Source organism: Macaca nemestrina, chromosome 9 (assembly GCF_043159975.1).
Source record: "Macaca nemestrina isolate mMacNem1 chromosome 9, mMacNem.hap1, whole genome shotgun sequence".
Classification (NCBI taxonomy): Eukaryota; Metazoa; Chordata; class Mammalia; order Primates; family Cercopithecidae; genus Macaca; species Macaca nemestrina.
Genome location: NC_092133.1, coordinates 133,426,796 through 133,443,549, shown reverse-complemented (window position 1 = coordinate 133,443,549; position 16,754 = coordinate 133,426,796). Strand labels below are relative to the sequence as shown.

Genomic DNA, 16,754 nt, shown 5'->3' with positions numbered 1-16,754 from the left:
TCATCACGGATTTGTGGTATACAATTATTGATATGGTTACTATAATTGATACAGTAAATTATTGTTAAAATTCATGGGCAAAGGGGACCAAAGCCATGTGTTTTTACATGGGAACAGTAGCAGTTCACATGTACTGTCTTTCCTCTAGGCTGTGTCAGTTCTCCTGTTCTTTGTCACAACATATTCTATAAAGACTTAGGTCATCTTGTCATTCTGAAAACTACCATGCTTGGCCACCATGTTAATCATATATTAACGATTGCTCTGGTGAGCAGAAAGTGGCAAGTATTCTTGATCCCCGAAAAGGTACATAACATGCCAGAGGGCACTACATACTCTACAAAATTAAAATTCAGGCACCTGCCACTTTCTTACTGTTCACAAGATTTCATTAATCTGGAGCATGCTGTGGTATTCTATCTAAGGAGAAGGGTTAGTTATTGAACCATACATTCTTTATCACCAAGAGAAACAAGGCCACAGGCTTAGTAGTTTTCTCTGTATTTTGGTGGTAGCATAAACCATTTTTGCACAAAGTGCTCTGATCATTTATGAAGTGACTCAGAGGCTGCCAGTTTTAAGTGCATAGAATGAGAGAGAACTTTGTCACAGGTCCAGACTATATGACCTGGCAGATCCAATGGGGCTAGAGGGATCTGTGGTGGATAATGTACTAATATAAAGCCTCTGGTCATCCCCAGTAAATGAGTCACTGCATAGAACACAAGAGTTCTGAAGCAAGTTACTGTCTGGTGTTTGAAAAGCAACTTCTGGCACACTACCCAGCCCTAGCAGACAGAGAGTGCTAACCACTGGAACTACCTAATGAGTTGAGTATTGTCAGACTCACCAAGTTACAAAGTTGGACAGGTGCAGTCACAATCCATCATACAATGTGAGTTTTACATTCAGAATTTGTCCTGAGCATTTCCAGATGGCCCTCAAAATTACAAGAACAGAAGCCTCAGATCTCCATATTGCCAACATTTTTTGTGTTGATGGGTGTCCCACCCACAAGCAGAGCCTTCTTAGCCATTCTCTAAAGCTGCCTAACAATGAACCAAAAAGAAAATAAAAGTCTTCCTCCAGAAGTAGGTTAGCTCAACATGTTGGCAAAGACAGAATTGGTCTGATACTGTTACTACAGGCCTGCTCAGAAATGACCTCAAAGAACAATGAGAAGAAAATCAATTTGTAGAGCCACAGGCAGTAGACATACTCGGTCATGTTTTTTGTAGGGAGAGAAAAATAACCTAAGATAAGAAGATGTATGCATTTCTTGGCAGTAGCAATGATTTGCTTTACTGATTAATAAGGGCCTAGTAGTACCCACACTGAAAGATTGGAAATGAAGAGGAGGAAAATAGAGGGAAGACCCAAGAGTGTAGGCATAATCAATACGTATCAGTAAAGGAAGCCTTCAACAGCTAAGTAGACAGGATGCATTTAGGGGCAAATAGCAGGCAGACTCGATCCTGTCTTCCACAGTGGCCCCATAAATGGAGTAGTTATGATGAGAGAAGTGGTGGTTATGAATAAGCCAGGTACCCTCGGTTTCTTCATGCCAAGACTCAGCTACCCATTCCTGCTCCTGAATGTTCAGCCCTGTCAGTAGCAGAGCCCAAACTTGAGGTCTCAATACATAACATTATGCAAAGAGGACAGTCAGTCACCTCATGGAAAATCTAATACATCCAGTGTCTTCGATCCCGTAGGGGCAGCGATTCATTCATGCCGGAACTAACACTCAGGATATGAGTCTGCCTTACTGCACCCTGTTCCCCTGCAAGCACCACCTCAGATGAATGACAGAATGCTCAATTTACTGACAGAAAATGCCACAGAACATAACTTTGAATTAAATGACCCATTTTACTGCACACTTGCAATGACAATGGACGCCAGATTTCATGGATGGATCTGTTTTTAAGAGTTCTGTTTTGTTCCACTGATCAATTTCTTTATCCTTTGGCCAATCACACACTACCCTTTGCTTAATAATCGGTTTTGACACCTGGCAGAGCAACTCGTGCACATAAACACCTTGTGTTCTTGGAATGTTTTTGGCAAATTTTGGTCTAGTGTATTCCGTATAAGAACGAGAATCAACTTACAAAGTCTTTTTGGAATTTTATTGACAAGTCATTGAATCTATAAATATGTTTGAGTAAGAAATATAGTATGAGCCTTAAATTCATGAACATGATAACTATTTTTAGTTACATCATTTTTTAAAGCTTTCAACAAAATTAGCTGGTTTTCTCCAGTCTTGTTTTGCACAAATTTTGTTAGAGTTTTCTTGTAATTTTATTGTCATTGTAAATGGCATATTTTTGCAACTTTTGTTTTTCATTTGTTCATGTAAAGAAATAGAATTTTATGTGTCAATCCCATAACCAGCTAATTTCCATTCTTATTCACAATAATTAATAACAGCTGAGATTGGCTTCAAGCTTCTCCTGGTCTTGTGGGATTAGGGTATTTCTATTTTTTTACCATATTCTGGAAAATGCAAAATAATGGGAATCCTTTCCTTCGAAGTTACATAGAATTTGCTGACAAAATCATTTGGGATGGTATATTTTTTGTGATAATTTTAACACTAATTTTATTTCTATGGTTATTAGGCTACACAAGCTTGCTATTTCTTCTACAGCATTCTATCATAATATTTTTCTAAGAATTTGTTTGGTCCAAGGTTTCTGACTTACTGTCTTCAAGTCATTTATGGGATTCTCCAATAATATGTTAAATCTCTTCTCTTCTAATGATGTCCCCTCGTGTTGCTAATATTTTTCATTTACGAGAGGGGTGTGTGTGTGTTTGTTTTTGTCTTTTTTTTACTTTTTCTTGTTGTTGTTGAGACGGAGTTTTGCTATTGTTGCCCAGGCTGGTGTACAGTGGTGCGAACTCATCTCACCACAACCTCTGCGTCCCAGGTTCAAGTGATTCTCCTGCCTCAGCCTCCTGAGTAGCTGGGATTACAGGAATGAGCCACCACACCCGGCTAATTTTGTATTTTTGGTAGAGACAGGGTGTCTTCACAGTTTGAGACCAGGCTGGTCTCAAACTCCTGACCACAGGTGATCTGCTCTCCTCAGCCTCCCAAAGCACTGGGATTACAAATGTGAGCCACCACACTTGGCCTGTTTTTCTACTTTTTAAGAAAACTATTAATTTTTTAGTATATCTGTGGTATCTTTATTTTCTGTTTCATCGGTTTCTAACTTTTATTGCCTTTTTCTACTTCTTTTGGTTGACTAACCTATAAACATTCATGACTCTAAATTTTTCTCAATTTATGTGCCACTATCAATACTTTACACTGTCTTGATTTATTTCATTTTTACTCAATTCTAATTGTAATTCACTCAACTATGTTTTTATGATTTTTTGCTAAAATAATAATTATATGTACATTGAATTTACAAGAATAGTAAATATGTGGAAATCATTAATCTTGAAGTAATAAAATATTTTCTCAATACAATAAAGAAAAACATAAAGGAAACACATTTGAGTACATTAAACCTTTAAGCTTCTTAATGAAAAACTTGTTTATATTAAAACTTGAAATGGTATTTACATATTGAAGTTCTACATCTTTAATACATGAAAACTCTTATGAGTCAAAAATAACATAAACATGCTAATAGAAAATTGTGTAAAACCTCAAAAACTCACACACAAGTATGCATCATTTGTATGAAAGAAACCCACATTATTTATATCTGAAGTTCAAAATTAAAATAATCTACATTCACTATATTTTATCTATTCAAATTGATAAAGCCTTCTTAAAATATTGAAAATTATATCTATATTTTAAGTGTAAGTTTAATTTTTCAGGAAGTAAACTCAATAATATACATAATAAATATCAAACCTTGAAAATTATATAATTTCTAAATCAGTAATTCCTCCTTATAAATTTTACTTTTGAGACAAATAATAGCAAGTAGCAAAGACTTTATTGGCAAAAATATCTATTAATATATTTAAAAGGATTATGGTGTATATACTTATGTCTAATCATTATTTAAAACAATAACAGATAAGAATTCTCCACGCTCAGGCTCGAGGTCCTCTTTGAATAATTTCATCATTCGTTCACTGTGAGCATGGGTTGAACCCCACAGTAGTTCTCTTCATTTTTGATGTAAACTTTGGTGCCTGTTTTATAAGTTGCATACAAGTTTGTAAAGCTGTAAGTTCCCAGTGAATAGAATATTTTTATTGTCTAATGATTCTCTTTACCCTCAATATATTTTTTATCTTAAACTATATTTCTGTATAAACATGGCTACCTAATCTTTATTTTGGTTTGCATTTATCTCTTTTTCCATTCAATTTTGCTGTGTTTTACATTTACCATTTCCAGTGGTGCAGGGCTGTAACTTTTGAAATCCCCTTGAGAAATATTTTACCAGTAACTTCTTTCACATTTATTGAAATTATTGTCATTTTGGAATTCCTTTCATTATATCTCTTTTAAGTTTATCTTTGTTCTGCCTTTCAAGGAAGAATAAGATATTGGTTCCAAAATGGATTTTGTAACCAAACTGCCTAAGTTTGAATCTGCCACTAAGTAGAGTAGTTTTTGACATTTTGTGTTCCACTTTCCTTCTCTATAAAATGAAGGTAATAGTGAAGCCATGAAGCTGTGGGAAGGATTCAAGTCATTGTATGTATGAGGCGATTAACCTGTAGGGGGTTGTGAGAATCACTATATGAATGTCCCTAACAACTACAATTCTTTCTCTTTTATTATCTTTTCATTTTATCTGTTTTATTTTTAATATTTTTCTCTCTCCTGATTTGATATTTAAGCTTCTTCTTTTCTGTTAGTGACTACTCTTGAAATTTTTCCGTAAACATGTAACCTCACAAGGGTGGGAATCATAGGACAGCTTTTCTAGAAAACAAGACCCAAAGAAGACTTTAACTCAGATCATCTTTCCCCTGCCATACATGCTATTGTTGTCTAACATTTCAGTTCTGTTTTTCAATGAAAATTTCACAAATTAGACATAACATTTTACAGAGGCAAAATTTAAATGTACATACTTGTTTAGTACATCCTTTGTGTTTTTGTGTTAATACTCCATTTTCTTCCAGCTTACATTGTTGTATTTAGTATATATGTAGTTATTTCAATTGTCCTTCTTTTGTAGGTGTTCTGATTTCTCTGTTTTTTTTTCACTTCTATTGTAAACTTTACATACAAAATATAAAATGATGTGCATAGACTTCAGTATGAAGTTCAATGAGTGCTGACAAATACACACAGCCATGTAACAAGCAGCCCCAGTGCTTCTTTCTCCCCTAAAAGTTTCCTTTTCACTTTGGCATGGTTCAGTCTCCTCACCCCAACTCTCCTTACCATTGCTCTAATCTCTATTAACTTAGATTAGTTTCGCCTGTTACAGAGCATCATACTAACACAAATAAGCTCTATGTTATATTTTGTATCTGGCTCCTTTTATTAAATATAATACCTATAAAAATATCTCTGCTCTTGCATATATCATCAGTTTGATTATTTTTACTGCTACATACTTACTCCATTGTATGAGTCACCAAATTTTTTATTCATCCACTTGTTAACATATTCTTATTTCTAGTTCTTGGCTATTGTGGATACGCTAGTTATGAGTATCAACTATGATTATTTGGGTAATATGTGTTTTCATTTCTCTTGAGTAAATTCCTGGGAGTTGAATTGAGGAGAAATAGGGTAGATATCTTTGTTTATAAGAAAACTCAATGCTGTCCATTTTTTTTCTTATAAAGATCATGCCAGTCTTTATTACAGTCAACATGGTGTCATTACAGATAGCTTCATAACGTTAATTTAGGGAAGTGTCCTCTGCTATTTTGAAAACGGTTTGTGTGAAAATGGACATGATTCATTTGTTAGGATGCACCAGTGTATCTGTCTGGGCTTTTGTTTGCAGGAAGTTGTATTATCACAAATCTGTTTAATAAGTAAATAGTTTTCTGGTATTCTATATCTTCTGGTGTTGATTTTGGTAAACTGGGTTTTTAAGAAATGTGTATTTTCATTTAATTTGTTGCCATCATTGACTTGTAGATAATATTCCTTATTCTTACATGACAAGAGGATATGTAGTCATGTAGCCTCTTTTTTATTTCCTGACAATGTAATTTTTTTCTTTTTTTGCTCATTAGTCTTGAAATGTATTAACACTCATTTTATTGCCCAGAATATGGTATATCTGGGACAATTTCATATGCACTTGGGAAGAAAGTGTGTTTTCTGCAGTTGCTGGGTATAATGTTCTGAGATCAGGTTTTCTATATCCTTATTGATTTCTTGTCTCCTTTTTCAATTCGTTTCTGAGAGAAGAGTCAAAATCTACAACTCCAAGTTGGAATTTCTTCTATTTCTCTCTTTAGTTCTGCCAGTTTTGCTCATATTTTTCAAGACAGTTATTAGCCACAGACACGTTGAAGATTGTTACATTTCTCTGTTGATTTTGCTCTTTTAGCATGAAATGTTCTTTTTCATCTCTAATGCTTCTTATCTTGAAATCCACTTAGTCTGGTATACATTTATCCTTTTATGACTTCCATGTGCTTAATGTATACATGGTGTACTTTTGTCATACTTTTACTTTAAATCTAGTTGTGTCTTTATATTTCATTTTTGTTTTCCTCTAACAGTTTTATTTTTTGATATATAATTAATGTACATATTTTGGGATATACAAGATAATTTGGTACATGTATATACTATGTAAAGACTGAGTTTGGATATTTAGGAATCCATCACTGTCAGTATTTACCTTTTCTTTATACTAGGAACATTTGAATTATTCTTTTACGGTTACTTTGAAATGTACAATAGATGAATGTTAACGATAGTCACCTTGCTGATTTATCAAACGCTAGGTCTTCCTCTTTCTAACTATTTGTGTCTATGAATAAACCCCTCTTCAACCTCCTTCCCCATTACCCTTCCCAGCCTCTGGTGACCACCAGTCTACTCTTTATTTTCATGAAATGAAATCCCCTCTTTTAACTCCTGTATATGAGTGAGAACATGCAATATCTGTGCTTGGCTTATTTCGCTTAACGTAATGACCTCTGTTTCCATCCATGTTGCTGCAGATGACAGGATTTTATTTGTTGTATCTGAATAATATTTCATTGTATATACAGATACCACATTTTCTTTATCCATTCATCCATTAATGGTCACTTAGGTTGATTCTATATATTGTGAATAGTGCTGCAATAAATCTTGGAGTACAGATAGCTCTCCAACACATTGAGTTATTTTCTGTTTGTCTGTCTATCTGTCTGTCTGCCTATACACCTATACATACACACACAGTAGTGGAATTGCTGGATCATATGGTAGTATCTTCATATTTTAAAGTGAATCTCTGTGGATTGCCTTTTGTTGGGTCTTACTTTAATACACAGTCTGATAATCTGCATTTCAATTGGAGTGTTTGGTGCATTTACATTTGTTGCAGTTACTGATATATTTGGGTTTATGTATACCATATTTGTACTTGTTTTCTATCCTATCTCTTGTTATCCTATCTCTTGTTATCTTTTTCAGTCTTCTTTTTGGATTAAATAAATAGGTATTTCTCTTCTTGCCTATTCTCATGTCTAGGGAATAAGCAAGAATGCTGGTTATTGTGAATGATCAATTGTTGTTAAGTCTGGATTAATGTCTATTTTGGAGGGTTGAATTTTGTTTTAATGGGATACAAATTTGCTAGCATCTCTACCGTATTTTGTTGAGGCTTTGTTTTAGGTTTCCTTAAGGAAGGTTACATAACTTTCAGATACGGTTTTTGCTCCTAAGGTGTGACCTTGCTAGTATATCAGCTGAATGCCCAGGTATAAACTTAACAATGCCCTTCCATTCTAACTGGGCCACAATACTACATCTACCACAGCTATGCAATAGCAGCTCCACTCTGAACCTGGCACTTTGTGCTAGGCAATGCAGAATCCCACCTTGGCCTTAAGGACTTTTGAGGAACACAAACACATACTTAGGAGTCCCTCTCTCCATTATGATCTCCTTTCCGGTAATCTGTCATGCAAAGTTCAACTGTTTCAGTAGCCTCGAACTCTCTGTCTCCTCATTAGCGACTCCGTAAAGCTCTGCTTTAGCTTTGCTTCCCTCTGCTGCCTTTCAGGACCTCTCCCTGGAGAGCTATGGTGAGTATGGGGTCATTTCATGTGTTTCCCCTCTCTCAGGGATGAGAGTTCTCAGCTGCTTATGATCCAAGGCTTGTACACGGTTGATTAGTATTTTTTCACCTGGTTTAATTGTTCACATCAGGAAGGTAAGTCCCACACTACATTACTGGGTCATGGCTAGAAGTAGAAGCTTGCTTTCCTTTTTTTTGTCTTTATTATGTTTCATTGTAAAATTATTTTTGTTGATTAGCTTTAAAGTATGCTATGCTTCCTAAAGCTGTGGCTTCATATTTCATATCAAGAAATAGCTGAAAACCTTTTACATACTATTCCCCCAAATATTATATTTTGTAAAGGATGCTTACTGTACAGTTCAAGCAATGAATTTTAGATGTAGACTCCATGAGTTCTAATGTATAATAATGGCAAGATCTCGGCTCACTGCAACCTCTGCCTCCCAGATTTAAGCGATTCTCCTGCCTCAAGCTCCCGAGTAGCTGAGATTACAGGCACCCACCACCACACTGGGCTAATTTTTGTATTTTTAGTAGAGCTGGGGTTTTGCCATGTTGACCAGGCTGGTCTCGAGCTCCTGACCTCAGATGATCCGCCTGCCTTGGCCTCCCAAAGTTCTGCGACTACAGGTGTGAGCCACCGCGCCCAGCCATGTTTGATTATCTTTCAGGCTAAAATTGTGATCACCTTGAGCTTTGATATAAGAAATTGGGTCTTTTTATGACCAAAATCAGACCCATTGTATATAAAATATAAATGTTTGTGCCAAACATTGTTTAACAAACCATTCTGGTACCTCTCTGTGAAAAGGTAGATAAATTCCTCTGTAATTTCTCATGTCAAAGAGCTGTAATTCTCCTAAACAAGTGGTTTGTTTTCATCTTCTAGATATTTTGATGCATGTGGCTAATGATATTTTCTATTTCATATTGTTTGGGAAGCTTTAGAAGCAAAGCTTAGCTTACTTCTATCAAGGGTATTCGACATTAGAGTATCATGTTGTATATTAATTTAATTCCTGCTTGTCTTCTGCTTTTATATTCTTATTTTTCCCTCTTCCCCCAAAATTATATTTTCTGTTGTCAAATCATATTTCCCTACACACTACCCTAAATCCTTTTGCCACCAAGCAAGGTAAAAATATTTTCAGGGTAATATGTTATTGAAATAATCTCACCACTTCAATCTATTTTAAATGCTGCTGGAAGGTTTGTCTTTCAACAATATGAATAATGATGTCGTGCTTCTGCTTAAAATACCTTAGTGGCCTCCTACTGCTTCTAGGGCGAAACACAGACTCCTCAGGAAGCTGCACATGAGTCTTCATGGTACTTTTCTGAGTGCAGAATTGAAAAGTTAATTTAAACACATCAAGTACACATTTTGACTAAACCACTTGGAAAATGAAACAATTTTTTGTGATAATATACTGGTTTACCTTTTCATCAAAATTCTAGAGTGAAGCATTTTCTTTTCTTTTTAGTAGAGAAGGGGTTTCACTATGTTAGCCAGGATGGTCTCGATCTCCTGACCTCATGATCCGCCCATCTCGGCCTCCCAAAGTACTGAGATTACAGGCATGTGCCACCGTGCCCGGCTGCCTGAGTGAAGTATTTTCACAATCACAAGCTTGCAAAAAGTTAGTTTTGTTTCTATTTTGTTTCTGTTTTTCCCACAGTAGTGTATATTGAACTCTAGCAAAAAATGGTAATGTTAGAAAGTTTATGTAATGTAGAAAATGGAAGGAGAACAAAAGGGGGCCTAGCAGGATATTCTATCAACTGTTGAACCTTTGTCTAAATAAACTGTGCAACAAACTGGTATATAGCCCCTGAATGGATAATAAAATTAACTCAGTGCCCAGGAAAACTGTACCCGCAATTCCCATATTTGAAGTGGCTTTAGGATAAATGGAAGTGGTACATTGTTTCAGAAAAATATTGGAAGATTATTTTCAGGATTCAAATATAATCTCTCCCCACCTATCATCTCCTCTTGACTTTCTTTCTAGATCTAAAAGAGAGAAATTCAATAAATTCTGGTAAGTGCAGAAAATCATGATTTAGGACCAAAAAAACTGCCCTAAAAAGGACTTTCTCACCAATGGCATAAAAAGAAGTTCTGAGTTTTGGAATGAAATGCTACTTCTTTGCTAAAATGCCAGAATAGCAAGTCATTTAATTCTGCGTTACTAACAATATCAGAAAACAGAAGCTATGTCAATGAGCATTTTGCAGAGCATATGTGGGCTAGGAGGGCTATATTTCCTTATAAATCATTTCATAAAGATTCAAATTTGAGAAAACTCAGAAGCACCTACTAAAAGTAAAGTCCTGAAATGAGGACAGAATATTACCAGTTCAGACTGGTATTGACATTTACGTAGGTCGCCATTCGAAGTGATGACATGCATGTACATGTGTCTGATTCCTGGAAAGTTTAAAGTACATCATAGTGTCATGTATATTGTTTTACTTAGTGATCCAGCAAGCATTTCCTCAGCCTATTTATTAGGTATGCCATTAAATCTCCTTTAAAATTATATGCATACATAGTCCCTGCCAAGTTGAATGCCATACACTGGTAAGAGATACTTATGTATTATGCACAGGTATGCATGTTGTCTTATCTATCATATCACAATGTTCTCTGTATGAAATAGAATGGTTTGTCATATGAAATCTACAATGCAATTGTACACTTTCCAAACAGATTGTCAACGCTTTTAAGATAGGAACCTAGAAGTGTGTTCTGAATCTCTGACTACCTATGTAAAACCTAAATTAAACTACATGGCCGGATAGGACCACAATAATATCGTTAATAAGTCCTTATTACATTTAATTGTGTGGTGATTAATGCCATGACATTTTGCCTTTCACAATTCACATTTTCACCAGTGCTATCTGGCAACTGCCCCTACCATTCCAATAAAAATCACTTCAGTAATAGCTTTCTACTAGTTAATTCCTAATGATATTTTCCATTCTATTCCAGGCCAGATCATACATATTTGAATACTGTGCAGCATTTGATGCCCTGGTCTAGCCCGGATCATTTTTGCTTGAATTCTTTGATCTCACTTTGTTCCACATGTCTTTTTACCTCTTAAGTCACTTAATCTCTCACTTGAGCTTCCTTTTGCTGTTCCTGGCATTCTGCTCTTTCTGTTTCTTGATGCTCTCTTGAAGAGCTCATTATTCTGTGGTTTCTGTTGTACACCCATGACTGATCATCATTGCTTCTCCACAGATAACTTCTCTGAATGCTGGACCCAGATACCCCCATCTCCTCCACTTTGTCCAACAGAGTTGTCCAATGGATTTGTTACAAACTGACCTCATCACTCACTACTCCCAATCGGCAACCCCCTTCCCATCTCCCACAGAGAGTGTACTGCTCTCCACTTTGTTATCCAAGTGAGAAATCACCCCCTTCTCTGAACGCTGAATGTGTTCTGCTGATCCCATCTCATCACCCCTGTGCTGTGCTTTTCTTACCTCAATATTGCAATTCCTTGAGCTTTCATATTTGCTTAAACATTCTCGAAGTCAGATATCTCATCAACTGACTTGTAAGGAAACCTCGCTTATTTCCAATATGCGCTTCCAAATTCTTGAATCCAGTTTGGCCAGGTAGTGGGCATGTCTGTAAAATGCTCTAGTTTTTACATGTCTGTCTAAGTCAGGGTTTTCTGTTTATATTTTCTGTGGCATGCCATGTTCTCAGTTTACATTCTGTATGTTTTCTGTGCCTTTTAGCAGAGCAGGGTGCACTTTTAGTTTTCAAATAGAAATTAATAAAATGCCATGAAACTTCAGGTATCACATAGACCCAGCACCAAAGGTACAGGAACATTGATTCTCCGTGTGGGCCGTTCGCACATGAGCTACCGTGTATTTCGGAGTTGAATTTCGTCGAAAAGCATGGTTCATCTGTGGTGTGCTTTCCTGTTCATGTAAGAATATGGCAGTAAGATGGAAACGGTTTGCTGAGGTCTAAGGCCTCCTCATGGCCTTTCTTCTATCCTGGGTCAAATATCAGTGTCTGTCTTGATCTCTTTGTGATCTAAATATCCAGATGAAATCATCCACCATTCTATGCCTATGTGGGCACAAAGAAATTATTGTGAACATCTCCTTAAAATAATGAATTCTGTGTCTGTGTATGTTTTAAAAGTCAAATTAAACTTCTTTTCATAAACTTCAGTTGATTCAATGATGAGGACATGGTTCCAAACACGAGTTGAAGACCACTTTTATGGCAGCACTGAGAAAATACTTTCTGAATATTCAGATATAAAGGGGTTAATTATGATAGCTAAGTGGTACAACATAAGCAAACAATCTTCCCAAATTCCATTAAAATGGAAAACTATACATTAGTTATTGTCAATAAGACATCACGGCCACAACATACGATTTATTAGACAGTATTATACTGCCCAAAAGACAAAACAGTAAAATCACACTGAAGACAGTTGACTCAGAATGAGGAATACATTTACCAAAAAGTAATAATTTTAATATATGCAAGAAGTTTGAAGATGATATTTAATTGTCAGTTATAACTGGAAAGATTAAAATGTATTAATTTGATACAGCTTTTAAAAGATGAATTAGCATTTCCCACCTTCACATTTTCTCTGAGCGTGAACATTTAAATAGTATATGGCGGTATGCCAATTCCAAGAAGTTCTTTAAAATATATCTCCAGGAAACTTGTTCAGTGTATTTCTTGAAAACACATTTCCATGATTGGAAAGCCACCTAACTGTGTATCACTACACAGAATTCCCTAACAATTTAATGGGATATTTATTTTTGAAGTGGATTTTTTTTTCCAGTATGACTGTGAGATATGCAATATATTAATCCAGCACCAAGTAAAATTCTCTGAAATGATAGGTTGATTATCTAGTGGAATCACGTGTCTCACACATTTGCTAAAACCTAGTTGACATTAGCCAAACAAAAATGTTCCTTCTCTGAAATTTAATGTCAGGATTATTTTATTTTAATTACAATTGACATTCTCCCATAATCCCAGCACTATGGGAAGCTGAGACAGGAAGTTATCTTGCGACCAGTAGTTTGAGACCTGCCTGGGCATCATAGGCGCCTATCTCAACAAAAAAACGAAATAAAGAATTAGCAAGCATGGTGACGTTCACCTGTAGCCCCAGCTACTCAGAAGGCCTGAGCCCAGGATTTTGAGGCTGCGGTGAGCCCTTATCATGTCACTGCAGTCCAGCCTGGGCAACAGAATGAGACTCTGTCTCTTAAAAAATTAGCATTTTTCTAACTGAACTCAATAAGCATTGAAGAACGTAAAAGTATTATTTCTTCATTTAAAATAGACATTCAGAATTTAAACCAGCATATGCCACTCTGGATATTTTGATATTCTCTAACGTGTTCTAAATATGTTATGTTCACAGTTATACCAAAGTAACTAATATTGGTAAATTAGTCATATTTGTAATAAGATACTTTTTAAGTCATTATTTTCAGTTTTTTTTTCTTTTTTTCTTTTTTTTTGTCTAGAACTAGTCTTAAAAGAGAAAGGATTGAAAGAATGCCACTTAACTGTAGAATGCTTCAGGAAAATAAAATCTCTCTTCAATTAAATCCTTTGAAATAATCTATGCATAGCACTTTCCAAGCCAGGGCATGGGTTGTTTCATTGCATCTTATGCTGTGACAAAGTCCTATAATTAGCACATTGATGTAATTTACCACTGTTTCATTAAAGCTGATTGCCTAACTATTTGGGAAGTTAACATGGCTACTTGAGTACTTGACCTGCCCTTTTTTTTCTATGCTACAGCTGTTAGTAGGAAGTGAGCAAAGGCATTCATTGCTGACAGTCATAGAAATCATCTTGGTAAAGGTTATCATACAAGACAAAGATGGAGTTTCACTCTGTGCATCCTCAGACCTTTCCATTTTTAATTGGTTTCGTTTTCTGATGAGACCTCAAATGACAGAACAAATATTTGACAGCTAAATTTTTACCAATTTAAAAAGTGAACTCATATTTATTTAACTTACATCGTTAATCATTTATCTTTTGAAAGTCTGATTTTTAAAAGTGTAATGCATTAAAGCAGTGTGTCCTTGAATTTAAGAGAGTCTACAAGTTGTGCAGAAATGGTGAAATCCATTTAAACGGCTTGAGGTAGGGATAAGAGGTAAATAATAGTTTATTTTAAAAAGTAGATTAAGCACAGTCACGTTGTCAAGAGTAACCCTCTTCTGTGTCTTTGGTCACCAGTGAAGAGCTGTGTACAATTATATATTTTACTCTTTAGCAACCCACCCCCAGCTATGGGACATGACAGATCAGTCAGCAGGGTACTCTCAAGTTAGGGTAGTAGGATGATCAGAGAAAAATCCAGACTTGAATAGGAGCACCAGTACCATAAACCCTTATAAAAGCAGTGCTTCAGATCAAGAGGGAAATATATAGAGGTTCCCTACTACATGCAGTCTTCCGATAGCTTTAATACCGAAGTAGTCGCTAACACCTTGTCTGAAAAGAGCATTTAGAAAAGAACAACACACACACACACACACACACACACACACACACACACAACTTGTTGAAAATTCTGCATAAGCAATTTACATCCTGACAGAAGAAGGATGGGGTTTATTCTCTTTCATAATCCTCTGTTACACGCTTGCAATATGCTGCACATTAAGTAACAGGTTTTTGTTGCTAAAATTAAAGTGGTTTTCTATAGGAGACACCTTAGGTAAAATTGTCAATGGAGACCAAGTTTATTTCCATTATTTTTAATTATTTGCACAGGACATAAATATGAAAATAAACTTCTTGCATTTAGTTGTGGAGACTTTTTAATTTGAATATTTCATCCTTCCTAGAAGTTTCTGGGGTTGATGGGACCTTCATCCTGGGCCCTCTGTCCCTTAAATTATTCTTAGTATGATGCACCTCCCTGTAGCCCTCCCACCATCCCCAAAAAAAGAGTCAGAGGAGAAGTGGAAACCTTAGTAATCTTAGTATTTCCATCTCTATATTCCTAGAAATTTCAATGTTTAGGAATTAAAGGAAAAGACAGGAGGGAATGTGTTTTGGAGCAGGAGACAGGAACGGTAAGAAATGCACAAGATGTCACTAAACAGTCATAGTAAAAATAGTATTAATAATTATTATTAAAGACGTTTAGAAAAAGAAAAATAACACCCCAAACAGTAATCAAACCACAATATCATGTACTATGGTGTATCAATTAAAATGAATGGGAATTACATGCAAATGCCTCAAATAAGATACCTCAAATAAGAAATGTAGAATACCTTTCCACTGATGATTTTTAGTTGTCAGGGCAAGTGAGACCCAAACAGCAGACAGAATGGTCCCAGCATGCTTGTTGCCTTTTTTTGTTTGCACAGTGGCTGTCAGTTCCAGCCTTACAGGTAGTGGAACCCAGCCGGAAGAAGGGGCGGGACCCAGCATTGCAGCCTGAACTGAGAGCAAATTTAAATTACTGAGCCTTTTTTTTCCTTTTTTTATTTTTCTACTCTGCGACAAACTGAAAAGATTCCAGCACGCTAATTTAACCACCCTGCTTCTTCTTTGCCCTTTTTTTTTTTTTTGATTTTTTTTTTTTTCTCCCTGCTTCTAGGATAATTAAAAGAGAAACCTGTAAAAGGCAACATTCCTGTGAGCGAGTTGGTGCTGCAACGTGCTGGTAAGAAAACGAGTTTAATTTTTTTCATCTTTTTTTTTTTTTTTTGCTTTTTCTTTTTTTAAAGAGCTGAAGGCTTTGTCTGTCTAAGGCAGTCATAAGCGTGGCTTCCCTGCCGTGAGGGGTTAGCATGTAATGAAAAGGTGTAATAGCCTGATGTACGACCTTCGTGTCATACTTCTAATGGTTAATAACAGCATTCCTGTCTACCCCGATGATGCTTCTCTCTGCAAAGGGACTATTTGCCCAGTTGCAACAGGGCTGAGATTGTCGCACTATGACAATGAGTTGTTGATTGTTTGGAGTTGCGGTGTCCTGTCAGAAAGATTTCTTGACTTTCTCCAAGTTACTCCCTTCCAGGGATGTGACAGGTTTTAATAGGTACCTTGCAGACCATAAGGGGTTTGCTGTTTACTCATCAAACAGGAAGTGCCATGATGAAACTTTTTTTTTTAAGGAACGCTAATTGTCCTAGACTTCCTTAGTTCAGATAATGAAACAGACTAAAGTGAGTGCTCAGTAAAGTCATTTGAATCCCTTTCATGTGTAACTAGTCAGGAGTTCATTAGACGGCCAACTAAGAAGAACCTACATCATTTGCAGACCTTGTACTTGCGGTGCCAACTTTATTCTTCAAAAGGACAAATTTTAATTCAACCCAATTAAATTCAACAAGTATTTCTGTGTATACTCTGCCTGGAACTGCTGCTGAGAATGTGCTTGCCTGTTACTCTGTGGTGGGGGAATAACTGAAATTAGATAGTGTAAATTTGCAGCAACCAGATTTCCTTACTACCTTTAGCACTGACCAGATCACTTAAGACATTTCAGA

General features: G+C 36.0%; 1 long non-coding RNA gene across 4 annotated transcripts in view; it reads right to left on the bottom strand.

The window, feature by feature from the left end:
* LOC105490594 (uncharacterized) overlaps positions 1-15,683 on the bottom strand; it is a 70,442-nt gene extending 54,759 nt beyond the window's left edge. For 3 of the 4 annotated variants that reach the window (XR_003020090.2, XR_011607391.1, XR_011607390.1), the window contains exons 1-2: positions 15,531-15,679; positions 11,706-12,309 (exon numbers count right to left, since the gene is read on the bottom strand). This is a non-coding gene — a long non-coding RNA (uncharacterized lncRNA). Of the gene's footprint in view, positions 1-850; positions 941-11,705; positions 12,310-15,530 lie in introns of all 4 variants that reach the window. The other variant, XR_011607389.1, reaches the window with a different exon arrangement.
* Positions 15,684-16,754: the final 1,071 nt, after the last annotated feature.